Raw genomic sequence first — 26,122 nt, forward strand, 5'->3', positions numbered from 1 at the left:
ATTTTAGCTTTTTGTCGAGGCGGGACGCCATCATGTCCACCTGTGGCAGTTCCCGTCGATTTGCAATCTGCGTGAATACTTCTTGGTGAAGTCCCCACTCTCCCGGGTGGAGGTCGTCCCTGCTGAGGAAGTCTGCTTCCCAGTTGTTCACTCCCGGAATGAACACTGCTGACAGTGTGCTTACGTGATTCTCCGCCCAGCGAAGAACTCTGGTGGCTTCTACCATCGCCACCCTGCTCCTTGTGCCGCCTTGCCGGTTTACATGAGCCACTGCGGTGATATTGTCTGACTGGATCAGAACCGGTTGGTCGCGAAGCAGGGTCTCCGCTTGACTTAGGGCGTTGTATATGGCCCTTAGTTCCAGGATATTGATGTGAAGGCAAGTCTCCTGCCTTGACCACAGCCCTTGGAAATTTCTTCCCTGTGTGACTGCCCTCCACCCTCGGAGGCTTGCATCCGTGGTCACCAGGACCCAGTCCTGAATGCCGAATCTGCGACCTTCGAGAAGGTGAGCACTCTGCAGTCACCACAGGAGAGACACCCTTGCTCTGGGGGATAGGGTGATTAACCAATGCATCCGAAGATGTGATCCGGACCACTTGTACAGTAAGTCCCATTGGAAGTTATGGAACCTGCCGAAGGGAATGGCCTCGTATGATGCCACCCTCCTTCTCAGGACTCGAGTGCAGTGATGCACTGACACCTGTTTTAGTTTTAATAGATTCCTGACCAGTGTCGCGAGCTCCTGAGCTCTCTCTATCGGGAGATAAATATTTTTCTGGTCTGTGTCTAGGATCATGCCTAGGAGAGGCAGATGAGCTGTAAGAACCAACTGCGACTTTGGAATATATAGAATCCAGCCGTGTTGCCGTTTCACTTCCAGAGAAAGTGATACGCTGTTCAGCAACTGCTCTCTTGATCTCGCTTTTATGAGGAGATCGTCCAAGTACGTGATAATAGTGACACCTTGCTTCCGCAGGAGCACCATCATTTCCGCCATTACCTTGGTGAATATTCTCAAGGCCGTGGAGAGACCAAACGGCAACGTTTGAAATTGGTAATGACCATCCCGTACCGCAATTCTGAGGTACGCCTGATGAGGTCGATAAATGCGGACATGAAGGAATGCATCCTTTATGTCCCGAGTCACCATAAAATCTACCCCTTTCAGGCTTGCAATCACCGCTCTTAGCGATTCCAACTTGAACTTGAACCCTTTCAGGTATATGTTCGGGGATTTTAAATTCAATATGGGTCCGACCGAACCGTCTGGTTTCGGGACTACAACATGGTCGAATAATAACCCCCTCCTTGTTGAAGGAGGGGAACCTTGACCACCACCTGTTGAAGATACAATTTATGAATTGCAGTTAACACGGTTTCCCTCTCGTGGGGGGAAGCCGGCAGGGCCGTCGGTGAGGGGGCATCTTCTCAAAGTCCAGCTTGTATCCCTGAGACACAATATCTATTGCCCAGGGATCCAACAGGGAGTGAACCCACTTGTGGCTGAACTTACGAAGGCGTGCCCCCACCGGGCCTAGCTCCGCCTGTGGAGCCCCAGCGACATGCGGTGGATTTTTGTAGAGGCCGGGGAGGACTTCTGTACCTGGGAACTAGCCGTGTTGTGCAGCTTCTTTCCTCTGCCCCCGCCTCTGGCAAGAAAGGACGCACCTCGGACTTTCTTGTTTCTTTATTCGAAAGGCTGCATTTGATAATGTCGTGCTTTCGTAGGCTGTGCAGGAATATAAGGCAAAATATCAGAATTACCAGCGATAGCTGTGGAGACCAGGTCCGAGAACCCTTCTCCACACAATCCTCAGCCTTCCAAATGCCTCTTAAGTCGGCATCATCTGTCCATTGCATATTCTACAGGACACGTCAAGCAGAAATCGACATAGCTTTGACTCTAGGACCCAGTATACTCCTGTCTCTTTGCGCATGTTTAATATATATATATATATACCTATCACTTAAGACAGCATCTTTAATATACATATATTTCTATATATACATATATATATATCTATATGCATACTAGGGTCTCAATCTCTGCTGATAAGGTACCTGTCCACGCTGCCACAGCGCTATAAACCCATGCCGACACAATCGCCGGTCTGAGTAGTATACTAGAATGTGCACGCTATCTGCAGGATCCCTGAGAATAGCTAGTGCTACCTTCTGGGCAAACGGGACACCCTAGGGGAAGATTCCCATCACATCCTGGCCCTAGTGGGGAAAGGATACTGCTTGAGAATTTTTTGTGGGAAGCTGCAGTCTCTTGTCTGGAGTTTCCCGCTCTTTTTCCTCATGAGAGGAGGGAAATTTACCTCAGCTTTCTTCCCCTTAAACATGTGTACCCTTGTGTCAGGGACAGATGAGTCATCAGTGATATGCAAATCATCTTTTATTACAATAATCATATATTGAATACCTTTCAGCCATTTTGGCTGTAACTTTGCATTATCGTAGTCGACACTGGAGTCAAACTCCGTGTCGATATCAGTGTTTATTATTTTGGATAGTGAGCATTGTGAGACTCTGAAGGTCTCTGTGACATAGGGACAGACATGGGTAGATTTCCTGTCTGTTCTCTAATCTTTTGTGCAATAAATTCACCTCAGCACTTACACATATCCAAACAGGTGTCGGCGTTGTCGACGGAGACACCCTCTCACACACATATTTGCCCTATCTCCTCCTTAGGGGAGCCTTTTACCTCAGACATGTCGACACACACGTACCGACACACCACACACACAGGGGATGCTCTATTTGAGGACAGTTCCCCCACAAGGCCCTTTGGAGAGACAGAGAGAGAGTATGCCAGCACACACCCCAGCGCTATATGACCCAGGAATCACACAGTAACTTAGTGTTAACCCAGTAGCTGCTGTATATATTGTTTTTGCACCAAATTTATATGCCCCCCCCCCCCCCCCCCCCTCTCTTTTTACCCTCTTCTATTGCAGGGGAGAGCCTGGGGAGCTTCTCTCAGCGGATCTGTGGAGAGAAAATGTCGCTGGTGAGTGCTGAGGAAGAAGGCCCCGCCCCCTCAGCGGCGGCCTTCTGTCCCGTTTCTGTGTAAAAATAATGGCGGGGGCTCGTACATATATACAGTGCCTGACTGTATATATGTATAATTTTGCCAAAAGGTATCTTAATTGCTGCCCAGGGCGCCCCCCCCTGCGCCCTGCACCCTACAGTGACCGGAGTGTGTGATGTGCTGTGGGAGGAATGGCGCACAGCTGCAGTGCTGTGCGCTACCTTAAGTGAAGACAGGAGTCTTCAGCCGCCGATTTCGATGTCTTCATGCTTCTGCTGCTTCTGTTCTTCTGGCTCTGCGAGGGGGACGGCGGTGCGGCTCCGGGAACGGACGATCAAGGTTAGGTACCTGTGTTCGATCCCTCTGGAGCTAATGGTGTCCAGTAGCCTAAGAAGCGCAACTTAGCTGCAGTGAGTAGGTTTGCTTCTCTCCCCTCAGTCCCACGTAGCAGAGAGTCTGTTGCCAGCAGAAGCTCTCTGAAAATAAAAAACCTAACAAAATACTTTCTTTTCTAACAAGCTCAGGAGAGCCCACTAGGAGCACCCAGCTCTGGCCGGGCACAGATTCTAACTGAGGTCTGGAGGAGGGGCATAGAGGGAGGAGCCAGTGCACACCAGATAGTACTAAATCTTTCTTTAGAGTGCCCAGTCTCCTGCGGAGCCCGCTATTGCCCATGGTCCTTACGGAGTCCCCAGCATTCACTAGGACGTTAGAGAAATGACAGTTAGGAGCTGATTGGTTGATACGTTATCACCGTGCTGTTTATTGTTCTCCAAGACTTGATAAATCTAGGCATTAATGAGTGTGATTAGCTATTAAATGGGCACTAGTGTATTTGCATATTAGTCCGAAACATGCCTGTTACCTGCTACATTCAGGCCAAGAAGAGCCACAATTAACTGCAGTAGACCCAAGGGCGTAGCTACCATAGGTGCAGGCAGTGCAGCTGCTATGGGGCCCAGAGCTGAGAGGGGCCCCCCTTCCCTGTCAAAGTGACACGTGTTATATGCATTTTTTTTTTTATATTTAATTTTTGCCATTGGGTGGTACGTAGGGGTCCTTTCAAACTTTTTCCTTGGGGCCTGCAATATATATGGGTATGCCCCTGGGGCCTGGATCTGCTCATTGTAGTGTGGTATAAAATGAACTGGAGGGCATTTTAATGTTATATAATATGAACCGGGGGACAGTAATGAGGCACAATATGAATGGGGAGCACTATTTAGCATAATGTGAATTGGGGGTACTGTGCAGCATAATGTGTACTGGAAGCTCTGAAATGTGACATAGGGGGAACTTAAGCACTACTGCGATTCATAAAAGATACTAGGGCACAACTATGGGGCATAACATTAAATGAGGCTCTGCTATGGTTCAGAAAATGAACTAGGGCACTATTATTGGGCATAAAAAGAAGTGGCTCCCTAGAAGCATTGGGACGGGGGCCCCTTCAAAATGTTGCGATGGGGCCCACAAAGTTCTGGCTACGCCCTTGAGTAAACCGTTACCTACATATTCAATTTTAATCATAATGGTGAGACAAATGGGAGTTTAATAACAGGAATAGGTCCTATTTGACTGTTGAACTGTACTATGGGGTCTATTTACTAAGCTGTGGATGGAGATAAATGACCAGCTAATCGGCTCCTACTGTAACTGCCATGTCACAGGTTGTGTTTGAAAAATGACAGTTTGGAGCCGATTGGCTGGTACGTTATCTCCAGCGACTTTATCTCCATCCGAGGCTTAGTAAATAGATCCGTGTATTACAAGCACGTCATGTGAGGATATTTTACTGTACAGTTTGTTAATATAGTGTCTGTACGATCTCAATGCAAAGGGATTGCTATTTTATGATAACGGAGAGTAAGGATTAATGAACGATTTGTTAATATAATACAGTATGGTTTAGACGATAATAGATTTCTGTTCATATTCCAATTTATACTTTCAACTTGATTCGTTATAGGTGCATGGACAGATAACAAAAGTTATGTTGGTGTGATGTTGTATGTCTGGACTATAGACAAAGTTTGGATAGAAAACACATAGTGGTGGCTTACTTGGAAGGGTTTGTCAAGGAATGTGGCATACCCTCCAACACGGCTGAGCAGAAAATCGGTACAAATTAGGAAAGGGGCGTGGCCACTGGTAAAGGGGCATGGCCCCGCATAGCTTCCATACGAATCAATAGGAATGGGAGTTGTTGAAACCCGGTACAAAGCCCTTCATGACCGGTACAGACCATAAAAAAAGTCCAAAAAGGTTCAGTTGGAGGGTATGATGTGGCACATCTGGGAAGCTAATAAAGGGAGTGGTGTGAGTAACTATAACAGATTCTTAGTTGGGACACATTATCGTAAAAGCTGGGCGTCCATGTCTTTGGTTGCCGCAGTTTTGGAAGGCTGTAGAGAAAGATGCCATCTGAGACATCACAGGACGTTATTTGAGATGACTTCAACAAGCTGCAAATGATCAATTGTTTGAGAACGTTTGAGGTGATACAACATTTTAGGTTAAATGGACAGTTCCTTTACTCGTGCTTATCACCTGTAGAATACACATTGCATGGAACCTGTTAGAGGCCTTTGTGACCCGTAATTCCTGTAGAAACCAGTGCCGTAACTAGACATTTTAGTGCTGTGTGCAAGATAGGGCATCGGCGCCCCCCCCCCCCCTATGTAGAAAGGGGGCAGTGCGCACCGTAAGCGCATGCAAAAAATATAGGGGCGTGTCTTCGTGGGGAAGGGGTGTGGCCGCAAAATAATACCAATTCATATTACATATTATAGTAGTCTCCATTATTCAAATTACGCCGCACAGTAGCGCCACTACACCAGGAACAGCCCCTCTTACACATTATGGCGGACAGATTCCCCTTTTTACACATTACGGCAGACAGCGTCCCCTTTTACACATTACGGCAGACAGATTCCCCTTTTACACATTACGGCAGACAGCATCCCCCTTTTTACGCATTACGACAGACAGCGTCCCCTTTTTACACATTACGGCAGATTGCGTCTCCTTTTTACACATTACGGCAGACAGGCAGCGTCCCTCTTTTTACACATTATGGCAGACAGCATCCTCTTTTTCCACATTACGGCAGACAGCGTCCCCTTTTTTACACATTACGGCAGACAGTTCCCCTTTTTACACATTACGGCAGTCAGCATCCTCTTTTTTACACATTACAGCAGACAGAGTCCCCCTTTTACACATTAGGTAGACAGACCGATAGATAGACAGACAGACAGACAGATACTGTAAAATAGAATAGATCAGAGGTTCCCAAACTGTGTGCCGTGGCTCCCTGGGGTGCCTCGGGACACTTGCAGGGGTGCCCTGGGTTGGTGGTCCAGGACCTATTCAAATTATTCATGGTCAATATAATAGGCAAAACCAGTGCTGGTGGCTGCCAGTCATAAAATATGTGGCCAAACAGAAGCAAATCCTGTCCCTCACCACACAACTGACCCTAAGGATGACATATAAACGCGATCTACTTAATGTAATATTTATTTCTACATTTCTCAATAAGAAATTTTTGGCGTAGGGGTGCCGTGAAAAAAATTCTGATATTCTAGGGCGCTGTGATTCAAAAAAGTTTGGAAACCACTGGAATAGATGATACTTACCATCTCTCCGCTGGCCCAGGCAGTCAGGCTCCTCGGTGCTGGCAGCTCCGGGGGCAGGGGAGAAGGAGGAGGGAGGGGGAGGAGGGAGCCACAGCAGCGCAGTGTAATTGCTGGCGGCGCCGCATGCAGCTGTCCCTCTCCTTCCGCATTGGCTGACCGCTGTGAATGCTGGGATGAGGGAAGCGCATCCCAGCATTCATAGCAGCGCCGGCCAGCCAATGCGGAAGGAGAGGGACTGCTGCAGCAGCACCGCCACCAATTACATAGCGCTGCTGCGGCTCCCTCCTCCCCCTCCCTTCTCCGCTGCTCCCTCTCCTCCTCCAGCACAGGCGGCTTGTAATGAGTCAATTTTACTCATTACAAGCCGCTGACTTTAGGGAATGGGGGCCGTTGCGTCCTCAGTGCGACTGCGCTGTGTGCCAGGCACACACGTAGTTACGGCACTGGTAGAAACATACATAGTTGGTGAGGTTGAAAAGAGTCTAGTAGTCCATCGAGTTCAACCTGAGTTATATTGCACTCCTTATTCTATTTAGGTTAAAAGGCTATATCCTCGTATATCTTTTTCCGTTAGGAATTTGTCTAACCCACTTTTAAATGCATTGACTGAGTCTGCCATTACAACCTTCTCTGGCAGTGTATTCCATATTTGAATTGCCCTTACAGTGAAGAATCCCTTCCTGCGCTGAGTACAAAATTTCCTCTCCTCAAGCCGAAGCGGGTGTCCGCGCATTTTGTGTAGAGGTCTCTTAGTAAACAACTCACATGACAGCTCCGCATATTGGGGGTCATTCCGAGTTGATCGCTCGTTGCCGATTTTCGCAACGGAGCGATTAGGGCAAAAGTGCGCATGCGCATGGTACGCAGTGCGCATGCGCTAAGTATTTTAGCACAAAACTTAGTAGATTTACTCATGTCCGAACGAAGAATTTTCATCTTTGAAGTGATCGGAGTGTGATTGACAGGAAGTGGGTGTTTCGGGGCGGAAACTGGCCGTTTTCAGGGAGTGTGCGGAAAAACGCAGGCGTGCCAGGATAAAATGTGGGAGTGTCTGGAGAAACGGGGGAGTGGCTGGCCGAACTCAGGGCGTGTTTGTAACGTCAAACCAGGAACGAAACGGGCTGAGCTGATGGCAGTGTAGGAGTAAGTCTCGAGCTACTCAGAAACTGCTAAGAATTTTCTATTCGCAATTCTGCTAATCTTTCGTTCGCAATTCTGCTAAGCTAAGATACACTCCCAGAGGGCGGCGGCCTAGCGTGTATAATGCTGCTAAAATCTGCTAGCGAGCTAACAACTCGGAATGACCCCCCTTGCCCCTTTCTATATTTGTAAAATTAATCAAATCTCCTCTTAGTCGTCTCATTTCTAGTGTAAACATATCCAACCTAGAGAGCCTCTCCTCATAGTCCAGAGTCTCCAACCCCTTAATCAATTTTTGTAGTTCACCTCTGAACCTTCTCAAGTTCTAATATGTCTCTTTTATAGTGTGGTGCCCAGAACTGTACACAATACTCAAGATGCGGCACATCTAGAAAGTGTGCAGACCATGAGCAGTGGGTGCAGCTGCCTATATTAGGACCACAATTCGATAGCGACGAGCAGGTGAAAATTAATATAGCTACCGTTACAGATACCGTAGATGTTGGTATGTCAAAACCAGTTGATTCTTTCAATTATATAGATCCAATTATTTCATGTGTTATTATTTTAGTAATCCTAAAATCATCGCCATGGTGATCCTATTCGGAATTCCGGCATTCTGATCAGGTCGGGATTCCGGCAGCAGTCTTTTGACAGCTGGGATCTCGCCCGCCGGATCCTATGGGAGGCCCACAGGGACACTGGACACAAGCCCCCTCTTCTCTTAAACTACCTCTGAATAAACAATTACAGCAATACATATTTACTGGTGAGATAGTATACCAAGCAAGCTTAACATTTCTTTTCATTTAGTCTGGCCCCTTACTCTCGCCACAAAGTATTTTGAATTGGATTCTGGATGACACAAAGAGCTAGTGTAGGGATTTGCTGAGTGGTGCAGCAAATGTAGAGCTGAGTGGTGCAGCAAATGTAGAGCTGAGTGGTGCAGCAAATGTAGAGCACTGAGAGAGAAAGACCTTGGGGAAGGGGTGAGGCATATAGGAAGACAAGTTTTGCGAGCCCTAAGAAGCAACGGCGTATCTATAATGGGTGCAGGGTTTGGACCCATATATAGTTATACTTAACTCTCTGCCATCTTGGGAGTCGCATGTTGGCCAGACACATGCACATGTTTAGTAGACTTGCACAAGCCAGAGTCTACTGCGTTGCCACAGAGGAGAGGGCCAAACGGAGCCTGCACACAGGCCATTTACTCTCTTAAACCGCTTCTGCGGGGAAGCCAAACAAACAAAAGAATAGCATGCTAGCTAATTGTTGCCAGATCACCCTCTAAGAAGTGCCTTTATGTGGACTGGCAGATATACTGTGCAAGGAAACCCCTTTGTTGGGAAACTTTTATACTTAAAAGTGTGACATATTGAAATTATGGTCATCCAGTAGTCACCCAGAATTGTTAACATTGTATGTCACAGCTTCTAATTATTTAGAATGCCTGATGATTTTATTACAGCTAGGTGTGACAACATCGCACCCCAGCCTGCGCTCAGATGCGCAAACCTGATGCAAGTGGGCGGTTGTGACCCGGGTGTCACTTAAGCTGCCACCACAAAGAGTATTGGAATAGCGCTCTTGTGATTGCCAGACACTTACAGCAAACTTAAAAATCCACAGTTATTACACATATGTAGCATGGGCCTCTTCAGGAGCACAGAGATAATGCTGATATATTTTTAGGATTTATTGAGAAAATATCTCCAGGGTTAAGTTACAAAGAACAAATAAACAAGACATACAGTTATGAAATGCACAGATTGACTTCAAGTAAATAAAATGAATAAATATCTTACTTTAGGTTTAGGTGATCTGTGTGGGAGAGACCACATGAGGCAGAAAATTGGATTACTCCTACCATGACCACATCATGGTAGAGTGAACCTTGAGTAGTGTGGGCTTCTGATCCTTATAGTTCAACAACCTCTCTTCTTCCAGCAGACCCCTCCTTTTCCAGGCTGCAAAGGACTGCTTTCTTTGTTCTCACAAGATCTGCGTGGATGCCAGTTAAGTTGTCTCCAGGGACACTAAGCGTCATATATCTCTCTTGCTTAAGAAATGTGTTTTGGCTACTCAGGAATCTGGGCATATTAGACCTCAAAAGAACATGGCTTAACAGTTATACCTTTTGGTAGGATTTTATCTCCCAACCTGGATAGTATTTGATGGCAGAAAAGCTGAACGAAAGAGACGGCTAAACCGACACTCTTCCAGCCTGCTTGTCTGTGCCCAGGGACATAAACAAGAGCCCCTTACTGTGAAAAGCAAACACCATTTCCAAGGACGTATAACCTTCAAAAGATCCTTAGTTAACACCTTGCCACTTGGTTCAGCAAGTAGCTTACACAATGTAGACACAGTTTTAAAACTAGCAATTCGTACCCCACCGACATTCACTTTGGGAGAATGACCACATCATGCCGGGTTATTACTCATAGGACCATGAGCAGTTTACCCAGGGCACACAGACTGTATACAGTCATGACACGTGACTTTGAGGAGTCACCGTAACCCACGGCAACAGCCACACTAGGTATCTATTTAATTAAATGCATTGTGTTAATAACTTATTATTGTGATTAAAGGTAACGTGGTTATTCTGAAGGTTAAAGTGGCGACTATGTATCAGGTTTCCCATCACTGGATTAAATAAAAAAACTAAATATAACATTCATTTGTACAGTATATTATATAGCCATACAGCTAATGATTCTGTTTTTTTTCTAGTTATGTAATCTAGAAAATTATTTTATTTTACTATTTTCTATTAGGCCAAAATCCCCAGCAGTCTCCCGCTTCTATTTATAGAACACGGATACTATGACAAACTCCATAATGTTTTGTTCTCTACCCTTCAAGATTATATATAATGAGTGGTTCACTCCACATATTTCATTATATTCCTTATTCAATGAACTATAATAAGTATTAATACAAATTGTGGTTACTGGAGAGAATGAACGTACAATCAGGGCTTTAAGTAAGAATAATGTCTGGAGTTGGCGCAGTTGATTTTACGGCAGGATTATTATCCATTGTAGCTAATAAAATAACATGTATTCTTTTTATCTTGTTTGAGGAATGTCACTTGGATGTCACTTAGATGTTCAAATCTACACATTGAAATGTCTAAGAAGCTGGGAGACATTAGGGTCACATGTCAGACGAAGAGACATTCATTTACAGCCTTTTCCTGTGATCTGTGAACATAATTGAAAGGAGGTTAAAAAATACCATTAATAGTTCAAGTCTGTGTGTTAGATCTCTCCTTGTTAGTGGTCTTAATATGACTTATCCTTATTCGTCTTATCCGTCTTTCATGAGAGTAGTCTATTTTAAAGTTTAAAGTAATCATTACTCCCTATACTGCCTTTTATTTCCTTGAGGAAGTCTGAACGAGATGCGGTCATGTGACCAGCGGTCGCACAAACCCAACCCGACTGAACGTAGTCCGAATGGAATTTCTCTTCATATTATACATATTTACAGCCTCGATTCATCCAAAATATCATCTAGCGCGTACCCAGATTAAAAGGGCAGGCTAGATGGCTCAAATGGTTTTTAACCGCCGTCCAAATTCTATGTTTCATTCGATCCACTCAGCAAATGACCAGACCTTCTCAGTGGGGTTATAAAGCTTGGTGCCACCTAACACTTTGTTCCATTGTATTCTACAGATCTGGTAATATCATGATTATGTGACTAGGTGGGGAGATGTTCTAATCCTTGGAGAGAGATAAAGTATCTGGCAATCAGTTCATAACCCATGTTATGGGCTGTTTGAAGAATGACAGGAGCTGATTGATTGGTGCTTTATCTCTCTTCAGTTTATCACTCTCCAGGGCTTTGTGCATCTGTACCTAGATCTCCATAAATCACTGTATGTGTTGCTTAGATTTTGCCCATGCTTCTCACTACCACTGGAACTTTCTCCCTTTTCCTATTAGACTCTCCACCTCTCTACAAAATTTCACACGGGCTCTCAAGACCCACTTCTTTATCAAAGCTTTCCAGCCCTCATCCTAACCCACAGCTCCATGCTCACTGTCTCTCCCCTGTGTCTGCCCCCCTTCCCTCATCTGCTTCTCCTTCCCTCACTTATACCATCCTCTCCTCCCCACTGCCTATGAACAGCACCTAATACTTGGGTGGTGCCGCCCTGCAGTCCATGTCTAGTGTTCATGCTAGGCTGTTTTAATAGGACACATACAGTGGCGCACGCAGGGGGGTTTCCGAGTACCCAGAAACCCCCACTGATGGATGAAGTGTTTTTTGTTTCGTTTTTTAGACGGAGACAGCTCTGTCTCCGTCTCTACAGTGACCGCTGCCGCCAAGATCGGAGCCGCCAGCAGCTCTCTATGTTTTCCTCAGCATGGGAGATACAGGCAGCGGCGGGCAGCCAGGCAGCCGAGGGGAGCTGCGGGACAGCACTCATCAGCAGTTGTCAATCAAGGGCAGGGGAAGTGTGGGCATAGGCGTGTGCACGGGGGGTGTCTGGTGCACACAGGCACCCTCTAATGTCCGGCACCTCCCTCACTCACGCATGTAGCTGCAAGAGATCGGCGACTGTGGCGATCTATTTCTGTGTACTCGCAGCCACCCGCACGCACGCTACACCCAGTTAGAAAGACCGGCGACAGGGGGACAAATGTGCCGCTCCACCCACTACCGGAACCCACCAGTAAACGATACTGCCGGGTAGGACGGGGGCCAAGGAGGGAGGAGACGAGTTGTCTATGTAGTGGCCGGCGGCCAGAAGCGCTGAGCGGCGAGCGCACCCACAGGTAAATTATATATGTATTATATAATGGTGGGTGTGCTATGAGGCATATAATGGTGGGTGTGCTGTGAGGCATATAATGGTGGGTGTGCTGTGAGGCATATAATGGTGGGTGTGCTGTATGGCATATAATGGTGGGTGTGCTGTGAGGCATATAATGGTGGGTGTGCTGTATGGCATATAATGGTGGGTGTGCTGTGAGGCATATAATGGTGGGTGTGCTGTGTGGCATATAATGGTGGGTGTGCTGTGAGGCATATAATGGTGGGTGTGCTGTGAGGCATATAATGGTGGGTGTGCTGTGAGGCATATAATGGTGGGTGTGCTGTGAGGCATATAATGGTGGGTGTGCTGTGAGGCATATAATGGTGGGTGTGCTGTGTGGCATATAATGGTGGATGTGCTGTATGGCATATAATGGTGGGTGTGCTGTGTGGCATATAATGGTGGGTGACATTGTGTGGCATGTAATGTGTGGGTGTGCTGTATGGCATATAATGTGTGGGTGTGTGCTGTGTGGCATGTAATGTGTGGGTGTGTGCTGTGTGGCATGTAATGTGTGGGTGTGCTGTGCGGCATGTAATGTGTGGGTGTGCTGTGTGGCATGTAATGTGTGGGTGTGCTGTGTGTCATGTAATGTGTGGGTGTGCTGTGTGTCATGTAATGTGTGGGTGTGTGCTGTGTGGCATGTAATGTGTGGGTGTGCTGTATGGCATATAATGTGTGGGTGTGTGCTGTGTGGCATGTAATGTGTGGGTGTGCTGTGTGGCATGTAATGTGTAGGTGTGTTGTATGGCATACAATGTGTTGGGGCACTGTGTGGCATATAATGTAAGTTTTCATTGTGTAGTTGACACTCTGTGAGTTACAATGTAAATGATCTGAGTATGTTTCTATGGTGCTATTCACATATCTACAAGGAAGGGATGGGTTCCCTAAAGATGTGTGTACAGGGCCCCAAGATTTATGGTGCCGACCCCGCCGGTCAGTACTGTATTATTGGCTGCCAGACGGCCAGACACCCGGGTTAATCATTGGTGCATGTAAACCTCCTCTCGTCTCCTCTAATTGCGCAATGTGACGCGATGATGTCACACCGTGCGCCCTCCCATGCTCTCTCTCCTCGTGTGCCACACCACTGTGGAGGAGCGCCCAAACAGATCACTTTTCACACAGTTCAGCTTGCCACTCCCACTTGACTTAATGTATTAACTAGCAGTTGTCCAACAGTATGGTCTGTCACTGTGAGTGGTATAACGGGAATTTTGGCTAATGTTGTATAATGTTGGCGTAATATGATTTCGGCTCATACCGTGTGGCGTAATGTGAATTAGGCTCATACTGTGTAGTGTAATGTGAATTTTGCACCTAGGCCCACCACTCTCTAGTCCTGCCAATAGGTTGGGGAAGTGTAAGCAGCGATAGGGTGCATCAGCAGCTAGGACTCAGGGTTATGGATAGTCAGTACTGGTCGGTGGTCACACCCTTATGTTTCATTTTATATCTCTGGGGTGTATTATATCTACTTGTATTATTACGAACTAGGGAGAAATTGGTTTTAAGCCATGTAATTTTACTGAGAGAATGTAAAATAGGTGGTGCTAGACACGCACAAAAGGCAGGGCTAGACACTCCCCTCCAGCGGCGCACCCCCTAATAAAATTAGCTGCACAAACCTATGGCAGAGGGCAGGCACTCAGGAGCAGTGGCCAGCCAAGGGGAGCTACGGGCAGACTTGTGGGGGCGACGGCCAGTTGAATGAACAGCACTCTGGAGCGGGAGGCTCCCGTTCAGCATCAGGTGGCATGATTCTTTTATGTAAGTATTTATTTGTGTGCAACCGTGTGTGTATACACACACACACACACACACACACACACATATCATTTTTTTTTCAAGGTGTTTTGAAATGAGTGGCACTCAGCAGACTTCAATGCGCCGGGGTGGACCACCATGAAGCGCATGACAATGCTGTTCCTGACGACGGGGGTCCACCACGAAACACAGGTACAAGGGACCAAGCACCACAACCGCTTCCAGGTCCGCCAAGTGTCACCCGCATCACAGTGTGCGTGTGTGTGTATGTATGTATGTATGTATGTATGTATGTGTATATATATATATATATATCAAACAAATACTCTCCCTCTGCGCTAACTGGTATACTTAGTATACTAAGTCCCCTGTTAGACTGAACTAGAAATAGAAATATACAACAATAGGAGAATCGGCGCCAGGCGGTCGTATCAACACCCAATTTTTTAACCCTTGAATGGTTAACGATGTTTAAAACAAAGTAATAACATATCCCAACATATAAAATTTATTAAAAGACATAATAACTTCAAAATCAATATTGATACAGAGGAGATGTGTTATTCTACACTTTAAGCAGTATGACTCTTAGCGTTGAATACAATTGTAGGTGATAGATAACAGTCTCCTCCTTCTCCTTATAGTTGGTTCGGAGAGAACATCACAATACAGATAAACCAACGCGTTTCGTCTTATACAAAAGACTTCATCAGGGGTACATCTCGAATGACTGGAACGTACAGTTATTTATACGAACAGTAAAATACGATAAGACTCGTTCATACGTGCTTGGTGGGAAATCCCATATATCACCGGGGCTTTCTGGTATACAACCAGAGAAAACTTGTAAAAGAAAAATTCGGATACCCGGGTACAGAAAAATCACTTTACACAGGTACTGAGCTTCTGCTGCAGATTCACAGAAAGGTTCCCTATCTAAGTGATTTTTCTGTACCTGGGTATCCAAATTTTTCTTTTACAAGTTTTCTCGCTATAAGGCCGAACTGGTTGTATACCAGAAAACCCCGGTGATATATGGGATTTCCCATCAAGCACGTATGAACGAGTCTTATCGTATTTTACTGTTCGTATAAACAACTGTACGTTACAGTCATTCGAGATGTACCCCTGATGAAGTCTTTTGTATAAGACGAAACGCGTTGGTTTATCTGTATTGTGATGTTATCTCCGAACCAACTATAAGGAGAAGGAGGAGACTGTTGTCAATCACCTACAATTGTATTCAACGCTAAGAGTCATACTGCTTAAAGTGTGGAATAACACATCTCCTCTGTATCAATATTGATTTTGAAGTTATTATGTCTTTTAATAAATTTTATATGTTGGAACATGTTATTACTTTGTTTTAAACATTGTTAACCATTCAAGGGTTAAAAAATTGGGGGTTGATACGACCCCCTGGCGCCGATTCTCCTATTGTTTTATATATCTCCTATATATTAGCCCTGTGACTCTGTGCCTGCATTTCTAACGCTGGGCGAAGTCACAGGCACAGATCTGGGTGGCTGGATGCAGGCCAGGAACAGTCCCCTCCCTCGGTCCACCCATCCCCGCCCAGTCCCCTCCCCATCTCCGCCCAGTCCCCTCTTTCCCTCCTCCCCGTACACTTCCTGCACCCTGGTGAGTTGTGACACTGCAGCCGGTGAGTCTTGCCAGACAGTGAGGCTGAGAATGCTGTGGACGACCTCGGCCTGCTGCACCCGCCCCCTTCCCATCCGCGGCACCCACAGCCTCCACAATATACGCCCCCCACCCGCGGCATATGCCCTGCGCCACCCCGCACCCTCCCACCCGCGGCACCCACACCTGCAGCGCCCCTCGCCCACCCGCGGCACTCCCTCCCCCACCCGCGGCAGACGCCCCTCCCCCACCCGCGGCACTCCCGCCCCCTCCCCCACCCATTGCACCCACATCTGCAGCCCCTCCCCCACCTGCAACACTCCCGCCCCTCCCCCACCCGCGGCAGACGCCCCTCCCCCACCCACGGCACTCTCGCCCCCTCCCCCACCCATTGCACCCACACCTGAAACACCCCCCGCCCCTCCCCCACCCGCGGCACTCCCGCCCCTCCCCCACCCACAGCACTCCCGCCCCCACCCGTATAACCCACACCTGAAGCACCCCCCGCCCCTCCCCCACCCGCGGCACTCCCGCCCCCTCCCCCACCCATTGCACCCACACCTGAAGCACCCCCCGCCCCTCCCCTACCCGCGGCACTCCCGCCCCTCCCCCACCCACGGCAGATGCCCCTCCCCCACCCGCGGCACTCCCGCCCCCTCCCCCACCCGTATAACCCACACCTGAAGCACCCCCCGCCCCACCCGCGGCACTCCCGCCCCTCCAGCACCCGCGGCAGACGCCCCTCCCCCACGCACGGCACTCTCGCCCCCTCCCCCACCCATTGCACCCACACCTGAAGCACCCCCCGCCCCTCCCCCACCCGCGGCACTCCCGCCCCTCCAGCACCTGCGGTACATGTCCCTCCCCCACCCATGGCACTCCCGCCCCCTCCCCCACCCATAGCAACCACACCTGCAGCACCCCCTCCCCCACCCGCGGCACCCCCCGACCCTCCCCCACCCGTGGCACCCACACCACCCACCACATCTGTCCTCCACCCACGGTACACGCCCCTCCCCCACCTGCACCACTCCCGCCCCCTCCCCCACCCGCAGCACCCTCAAACCCCGGCACCCCTGCCCCTCCCCCACCCGCGGCACCCCCGCCCCTCTCCCGCCCCCATACCCACCTCTCCCCCCGCTACACCCTCCACCCCATCTGCGGCACCCACAGTATCCACCACATCCGCCGGCACTCCCACCCCCTCCCCCACCCGTACTACCCACACCCACAGCACCCCCCGCCCCTCCCCCACCCGCAGCACACCCCGCCCCTTCCCCACCCGCCGCACCCACCACATCTATCCCCCACCCCGGCACACGCTCCCCCTCCCCCACCCGTATAACCCACAACCCGCAAAACCCCTGCCCCTCCCCCACCCGCAGCACCCCCGCACCTCCCCCACCCCCATACCCATCTCTCCCCCCCACTACACCCCTGCACCCTCCACCCCACCCGCCCCTACCCCACCCCCATACCCACCTCTCCCCCCCGCACCTCCCCCGCCCACGACACCCACAGCATCCATTACATCTGCCCCCCACTCGCACCACACGCCCACCCCCGCCCGCTGCACTCCCTCCCCCACCCGTAGCACCCCCTCCCCCACTCTGCTACACCCCCGCACCCTACACCCCACCCGCCCCTCCCCAACCCGCGGCACCCACAGCATCCACCACATCAGCACCCCCGCACCTCCCTCACCCCCATACCCACCTCTCCCCCCCGCTACACCCCCGCACCCTCCACCCCACCCGCAGCACCCACCACATCCCTCCCCCACCCACGGCACACGCCCCTCCCCCACCTGCAGCACTCCCGCCCCCACCCTGCTACACCCCCGCACCCTACACCCCACCCGCCCCTCCCCAACCCGCGGCACCCACAGCATCCACATCAGCACCCACCCGCGGCACACGCCCCTCCCCCGTGCGCTGCACTCCTACCCACCCCTAGCACCCCCCGCACCTCCCTCACCCCCATACCCACCTCTCCCCCCCGCTACACCCCCGCACCCTCCACCCCACCCGCAGCATCCACCATATCTGCCCCCCACCCGCGGCACACGCCCCCCCCATCCACAACATCCCCCTCCCACCCGCTGCACTCCCGCCCCCTCCCCCACCCGTAGCACCCACACCCTCCGCTCCTTCCCCTGCCCACAGTGCATCCGGACCCCCACCAAGCCCCCGCAGCCGCCACTCCCCCAGCCCCTCGGCCCCCTCCCCCACTCACATCATCTATAGACACCTTCCCCCATTCGTGGACCTACCACACCTCCCCCACCCGCAGCACCTCTGGACCATCTCCCACAGCACCTCCGGACCCCATCCATGGCTCCCCTGCAGCCACCCCTCCTCCACCCGCAGCACTTCTAGAACCCAACCTCACCCCCCCTGCAACCCCACCTCCCCAAACACACTCCCACTACATCGCCCCTCCCCCACGCACACCACCTCCAGACCCCCTCCTTCATCCACAGCCCCCCGATCCCACCCCTCCCCCACCAACAGCATCTACACTCCCCTTCCACACCCACACCTCCCCCACCCGCACCCTCTCCCCCATCCACACCTACTCCTCCCCCACCCACAGCACCTCTGCACCCTTTCCGCCATCCGTGCCACTGCACCCACCCCTCCACCACCCGCAACACCTCTGGACACCCCCTCCCGCACCCACACCTCCACCACCCGTAGCACCTCGGACACCATCCGCAGCCGCTACAAGTGATTCCCTGAATCAGGGTGATCAGCGGCACGGATAGGCACCTCCACCTCACTGAACCCACCCCCTTTCCAAACACCCCACACACACACTGAACTTCTGTGAGTATAGATGCCACCAATGGACATTGGATTAATTAAAAAAAGTAATACTGTGGCCATTATGTGTCTAAGCGACACTGCTACCTGTGGCCATTGTGTATAAGTGGCGCTGCTACCTGTGGGCACTGTGTGTATACGCGGCTCTGCTACCAGTGGCCATTGTGTGTATAAATGACACTGCTACCTGTCGCCATTGTGTGTATAAGTGGTGCTGATACCTGTGGCCATTGTGTGTATAAGTGACACTGCTACCAGTGGCCATTGTGTGTATAAGCGGTGCTGCTAAAAGTGGCCATTGTGTGTATAAGTGGTGCTGCTACCTGTGGCCATTGTATGTATAAGCGGCTCAGCTAGCTGTGGCCACTGTGTGTATAAGCGCCTCTGTTACCTATGGGAATTGTGTGTAGAAGTGGCACTGCTACCGGGGGCCATTGTGTGTATAAGCAACACTGCTACCTGTGGTCATTGTGTATATAAACTGCTTTGCTACTTGTGGGCACGTTGTGTATAAACGTCTCTGTTACCTGTGGGCACTGTGTGTATAAGCGGGTCTGCTACCTGTGGCCACTGTGTGTATAAGCGTCTCTACTACCTGTGGGCAATGTGTGTATAAGCGGCTCTGCTACCTGTGGGCACTGTGTGTATAAGCGGCTCTGCTGCCTGTGGGTGCTGTGTGTATAAGCGGCTCTGCTACCATTGGGTATTGTGTGTATAAGCTGCCCTGCTACCTCTGGCCACTGTGTGGATACGTGGCTCTGATACCTGTGGCCACTGTGTGTATAAGCTGCGCTGCTACCTGTGGGCGCTGTGTGTATAAGCTGCGCTGCTACCTGTGGGCGCTGTGTGTATAAGCGGCTCTGCTACCTGTGGGTATTGTGTGTATAAGCGGCTCTGCTACCTGCGAGTATTGTGTGTATAAGCTGGCCTGCTACCTCTGGCCACTGTGTGGATACGCGGCTCCATTACCTGTGGCCATTGTGTGTATAAGCGGCTCAGCTACCTGTGTCCATTGTGTGTATATGCGGCTCTGATACCGGTGGCCACTGTGTGTATAAGCTGCGCTACATACACTAGCAGTATATACTACACTATGTTATTCATTGTGCCCTGCGGCCACTCTTCACGCCCTCACAAAGGGCTACATCCCCTTGACAATTGCATGCCCTTCCCCCTTGCAATATTTACCCAATAGCATAAACTTTTGTGAAGGTAATACTCCATATAATAACAATTATAGCACAGCTGAAGCCCGTGCAGGGGTTAACAGGTCGTAGCCTCTTGCAACGCTATTTTCTGTCTAACACCTTCCCTCTCTTTTATCCTCTCCCTACCACCCTGCCTCTCCCCATCCTTTACCCATCGCACAGCGTTTTTCTGCACATTCCCTTTCTCCCCCCCTACACCTGTCTACCTTTTCTCAACCGGAACCCATTTCTGTATGCCCTCTATACTGCCCTGCATTTCTGGTTCTATTATCTACCAGCCTGCGTATGTTCAAAGGCGTGCAGGGGTTAACGGGGCGTAGCCCCTAACGACGGTGTGAAGAGCGCCCGTAGGGCGCGATGAATCACCTAGTATATATATATATATATATATATATATATAAAAAGAATATACCCTTAATTCGCGCTGTACAACACAGCTGCACCTCAATAGTAGTCACCTTGCTAGACGGTGACAAAAATAGTGATACAAATACAATACTCAGAGGGCGCTCAGTAACAATTTGTTCAGTTGTTATTTTCTTTTGAAATAAGGCAATTAGGACAAAAAAAAAAAAAAAAAACCTGAATTGATTATTGGAGAGTATCTTCTTTTTCCAATGTCTACTAAAGAATTTAAATATTCATTCTCTATGAAAAATTGTGATGTAATAGTTAATGAAATAATGAAAAAAGGTTTTCTTTTATAAACAATGAAAACGTTACTTGAATATATATCTGTATATCATGATGATTTGTATTGATTCTTTTTTTTGCTCTCTTGTTCTTTCCTCCTCTTCTCCATTTGACTAACACCAGCGAAGACCCATACCCCTGATGAAGTCCTTAACGGACGAAACGCGTTGGGTTTTATGAAATATTGTTTTATGAATTCACTGTATGAATTACTATATTGATGTAATATTACACAATATTTTAGATATTTTTAATAAATTAAATTGTGTAATTTAGGTCAAGCTGGTTTTGGATTTTATTTGAACAAATTGTTACTGAGCGCCCTCTGAGTATTGTATTTGTATATATATATATATACACACATGTACATATATGTACATATCTGGAAACCCCCCTTTCAAATCCTGCGTTTGCCCCTGACATAGGCACTGCATTTATTCAGGGTGAGGGGAAGGCTTGGGGGCCGCCCTGCATGCTGGGCATGCCCCCAGGAGTAACAACGATGGGCCCCACCCCCTCCCTAGTTGACCACAACCCCTTTTTGGGCACAAACAGATCACATGCCCGCACTATGGCACCCTGCCCGCATCCTAGCGGGAACATGTATTGCAATGTTCTGTACTGTAAGTCACTTTCGTTCATGTTTTGATCATACTGTTTCTGTATTTTGTTAGGCACTTAAGCAAATTGTTGAACTACAAATCTCAGCAATCTATGCTAGCCTGGGGAACTGAGAGGGAGGGGGTGGGTATAGATGAGTACAAAGTGGGAGTTGCAGAAAGGCATAACAACACCTTCAAGATGGCACGGCCATGCTCGAGGACCACACATTGCCCATGCCCTGGTAGGACCAGGGCTCGCCCAATCTAAGGACAGCCCAGACACCAGTTTCTATATGCCAGATGGTATACTTGGAACTGGGTGAAATAATACTTATGGACAAACATGGACATACTACTACTGTACAACAGACAGGGAAATACTACTGTACAATGGACAGGGAAATACTACTGTACAACAGACAGGGAAATACTACTGATAGACAACAAACAGGGAAATACTACTGAAGGACAGCTGACAGGGAAATACTACTGAAGGACAGCTGACAGGGAAATACTACTGATGGACAAACAGACAGGGAAATACTACTGACGGACAGCTGACAGGGAAATACTACTGACGGACAACAGACAGGGAAATATTACTTACGGACAGCTGACAGGGAAATACTACTTACGGACAGCTGACAGGGAAATACTACTGATGGACAAACATGGAAATACTACTTATGGACAAACAGGGAAAAACTACTGATGGACAGACAGGGAAATACTACTGATGGACTACAGACAGGGAAATACTACTGATGGACTACAGACAGGGAAATACTAGTGATGGACAAACAGACCGGGAAATACTACTGATGAACAAACAGACAGGGAAATACTACTGATGGACTACAGATAGGGAAATACTACTGATGGACTACAGATAGGGAAATACTACTGATGGACTACAGACAGAGAAATACTACTGATGGACAACAGACAGGGAAATACTACTGATGGACAACAGACAGGGAAATACTACTGATGGACACACAGATGGGGAAATACTACTGATGGACAGCTGACAGGGAAATACTACTGATGGACAACAGACAGGGAAATACTAGTGATGTATAAACAGACAGGGAAATACTACTGATGGACAAACAAACAGGGAAATACTACTGATGGACAAACAGACATGGGAATACAACTGATGGACTACAGACAGGGAAATACTACTGATGTACAAACAGACAGGGAAATACTACTGATGGACAAACAAACAGGGAAATAATACTGATGGACAAACAGACATGGAAATACTACTGATGGACTACAGACAGGGAAATACTACTGATGGGCAAACAAACAGGGAAATACTACTGATGGACAAACAGACATGGAAATACTACTGATGGACTACAGACAGGGAAATACTACTGATGGACAACAGACAGGGAAATACTAGTGATGTATAAACAGACAGGGAAATACTACTGATGTACACACAGACAGGGAAATACTACTGATGGACAAACAGACATGGAAATACTACTGATGGACTACAGACAGGGAAATACTACTGATGGACAAACAAACAGGGAAATACTACTGATGGACAAACAGACATGGAAATACTACTGATGGACTACAGACAGGGAAATACTACTGATGGACAACAGACAGGGAAATACTAGTGATGTATAAACAGACAGGGAAATACTACTGATGTACACACAGACAGGGAAATACTACTGATGGACAAACAAATAGGGAAATACTACTGATGGACAAACAGACAGGGAAATAATACTGATGGACTACGGATAGGGAAATACTACTGATGGACTACAGATAGGGAAATACTACTGGATGGACTACAGACAGAGAAATAATACTGATGGACAACCGACAGGGAAATATTACTGATGGACAACAGACAGGGAAATACTAGTGATGGACAAACAGACAGGGAAATACTACTGATGTATAAACAGACAGGGAAATACTACTGATGGACAAACAAACAGGGAAATACTACTGATGGACAAACAGACATGGAAATACAACTGATGGACTACAGACAGGGAAATACTACTGATGTACAAACAGACAAGGAAATACTACTGATGGACAAACAAACAGGGAAATAATACTGATGGACAAACAGACATGGAAATACTACTGATGGACTACAGACAGGGAAATACTACTGATGGACAAACAAACGGAAATACTACTGATGGACAAACAGACATGGAAATACTACTGATGGACTACAGACAGGGAAATACTACTGATGGACAACAGACAGGGAAATACTAGTGATGTATAAACAGACAGGGAAATACTACTGATGTACACACAGACAGGGAAATACTACTGATGGACAAACAAATAGGGAAATACTACTGATGGACAAACAGACAGGGAAATAATACTGATGGACTACGGATAGGGAAATACTACTGATGGACTACAGATAGGGAAATACTACTGGATGGACTACAGACAGAGAAATAATACTGATGGACAACAGACAGGGAAATATTACTGATGGACAAACTGACGGGGAAATACTACTGATGTACACACAGACAGGGAAATACTATTGATGGACAAACAGACAGGGAAATACTACTGATGGACAACAGACAGGGAAATACTACTGATGGACAACAGACAGGGAAATACTACTGATGCACAAACAGACAGGGAAATACTACTGCTGGACAAACAGGCAGGGAAATACTACTGATGGACTACAGACAGGGAAATACTACTGATGGATTACAGACAGGGAAATACTACTGATGGACTACATACAGGGATATACTACTGATGGACAGACAGGGAAATACTACTGATGGACAACAGACAGGGAAATACTACTGATGGACTACAGATAGGGAAGTACTACTGATGGACAAACAGGCAGGGAAATACTACTGATGGACAACAGACAGGGAAATACTACTGATGGACTACAGACAGGGAAATACTACTGATGCACAACAGACAGGGAAATACTACTGATGGACAACAGACAGGGAAATACTACTGATGGACTACAGACAGGGAAATACTACTGATGGACTACAGACAGGGAAATACTACTGATGGACAAAAGACAGGGAAATACTACTGATGGACACACAGGTAGAGAAATACTACTGAAGGACAGACAGGGAGGCAGAAAGACAGATCATACAATCTCCAATAGAAAAGGTGCACACATTCTGAAAAGCTTCCTCTTTATTATGTAGGACAGAACCTTTAAAAAAGAAGAAAAAAAATCAGAAAGAGCTGCGCAGCCCAGTAGCCGAGAAGGTGCTGGAGACGGGGAGGGCTGTCTCTGCTGCAATATGACAGGAATGCAGACAGGGGAGGATCCTGCTGTAAGACAGACAGGGGATCGTGGCTATCTTCATTCTCTGCAATGTGAACACTCCCAAAGTGCAGTGCACAGAACAGCACAAGCCTGTCCGCCTGGGCATAGCTCCCCATTTACCATCACTTACAAATGAAACACTATTCCAATTTACCTTGTAATCAGTTCATTAGCATTCACGGAGATGGATGAGAGGTACATGCAGACTGCTCAAGTGGGAATGTGTTCACTAGTAAAATGTAATGTAATGTCACATGGGGAAGTATGGTGCTGTTATATAGTCAGGACTGTAGGAGGAATAGGATTAAGAAATGGATGATCCTACAAAAGGCAAAATCTATTAACAAAACAAATGTAACAACGTCGCCTTGCGGCTAACTGAATAGACCACTTAGGAGGGATTTATTAAACATTGTAGAGAGATAAGAAAGGAGAGAGATAAAGTACCAACCTATTAGCTCCTGTCACTTTTCAAACACAGCCAATAACATGGCAGTTAGGAGCTGATTGGCTGGTACTTCATCTCTCCATTTTATCTCTCTCTATAAGTGTTGATAAATCTGTTTAGACTTCTATGTTCCAACCTTTGTTTACATCAAACCATGGTATTTTCTAATCAGTTATTCTCTATATTAGGATATGTATATCTGCATATTAATTACTGGTAAGTCATGTGCGCCTCTATTTTATTGCTAAACTTTTTCTGTTATACATGCTTTATATGACGGGCAGGAAGCCTGTGGAACTATACATACCAGCATGCCCTATTACAGTTTTAACATGATCTAACAGCAAAAAAACAGTAAATATTTTTGGGCAAATTTGTTTTAAAACTTGATGATTGAAGAAGACATTTCTCCCATAAGTGCAAAGCCTCCTATTAAACCTATGTATGGAAATTGTGCTGTAATATGCACCTACTTTCAAACCGAGGACAATTCTGAGCATACGTAAATCACTAGAAAAATGGCTGCTGCGCCATTTTCCTGGTGATTTCTGTCTGCATCACTGGCCGCCGCAGGACTCCTGAGGGGTAAGTATAATTATAAGGGTGCAGGGTGTGTGGTATGGGCCGCTCCGGACCAAGAGGCCCGTGTGCAACGCACATCCTGCACCCATTATAGTTAAGCCAAATAGGTCAAAGGTCAGAATAGTTGCAACTCCTTTTTTTATTTTTTCTATTTATTAATCCTTTAGTATAACGTGAATAAACATGCAGTGCCATAGACTTGGGTCATTGGCCCTCATTCCGAGTTGATTGCTCGCTAGCTACTTTTTGCAGCCCTGCAAACATATAGTCGCCACCCACGGGGGAGTGTATTTTCGATTTGCAAGTGTGCGATCGCATGTGCAGCCGAGTGGGACGAAAACGTTTTGTGCAG

At 47.8% G+C, this 26,122-nt stretch overlaps 1 protein-coding gene and 1 long non-coding RNA gene across 11 annotated transcripts in view; one reads left to right on the top strand and one right to left on the bottom strand.

Annotated features, from left to right (window-relative positions):
- The window catches only part of TTC7A (tetratricopeptide repeat domain 7A), a 914,714-nt gene that overhangs the window by 24,547 nt on the left and 864,045 nt on the right, over positions 1–26,122 (bottom strand). The window lies entirely within an intron of this gene.
- The window catches only part of LOC134910554 (uncharacterized), a 131,031-nt gene continuing 117,080 nt past the window's right edge, over positions 12,172–26,122 (top strand). The window contains exons 1-3 of one of the 3 annotated variants that reach the window (XR_010176234.1): positions 12,172–12,620; positions 14,516–14,623; positions 20,922–21,001. This is a non-coding gene — a long non-coding RNA (uncharacterized LOC134910554). Of the gene's footprint in view, positions 12,621–14,515; positions 14,657–20,921; positions 21,002–26,122 lie in introns of those variants that run through there. The other 2 variants (XR_010176232.1, XR_010176233.1) reach the window with 2 other exon arrangements.

The sequence above is a fragment of the Pseudophryne corroboree genome, chromosome 4 (assembly GCF_028390025.1).
Source record: "Pseudophryne corroboree isolate aPseCor3 chromosome 4, aPseCor3.hap2, whole genome shotgun sequence".
Taxonomy (NCBI): domain Eukaryota; kingdom Metazoa; phylum Chordata; class Amphibia; order Anura; family Myobatrachidae; genus Pseudophryne; species Pseudophryne corroboree.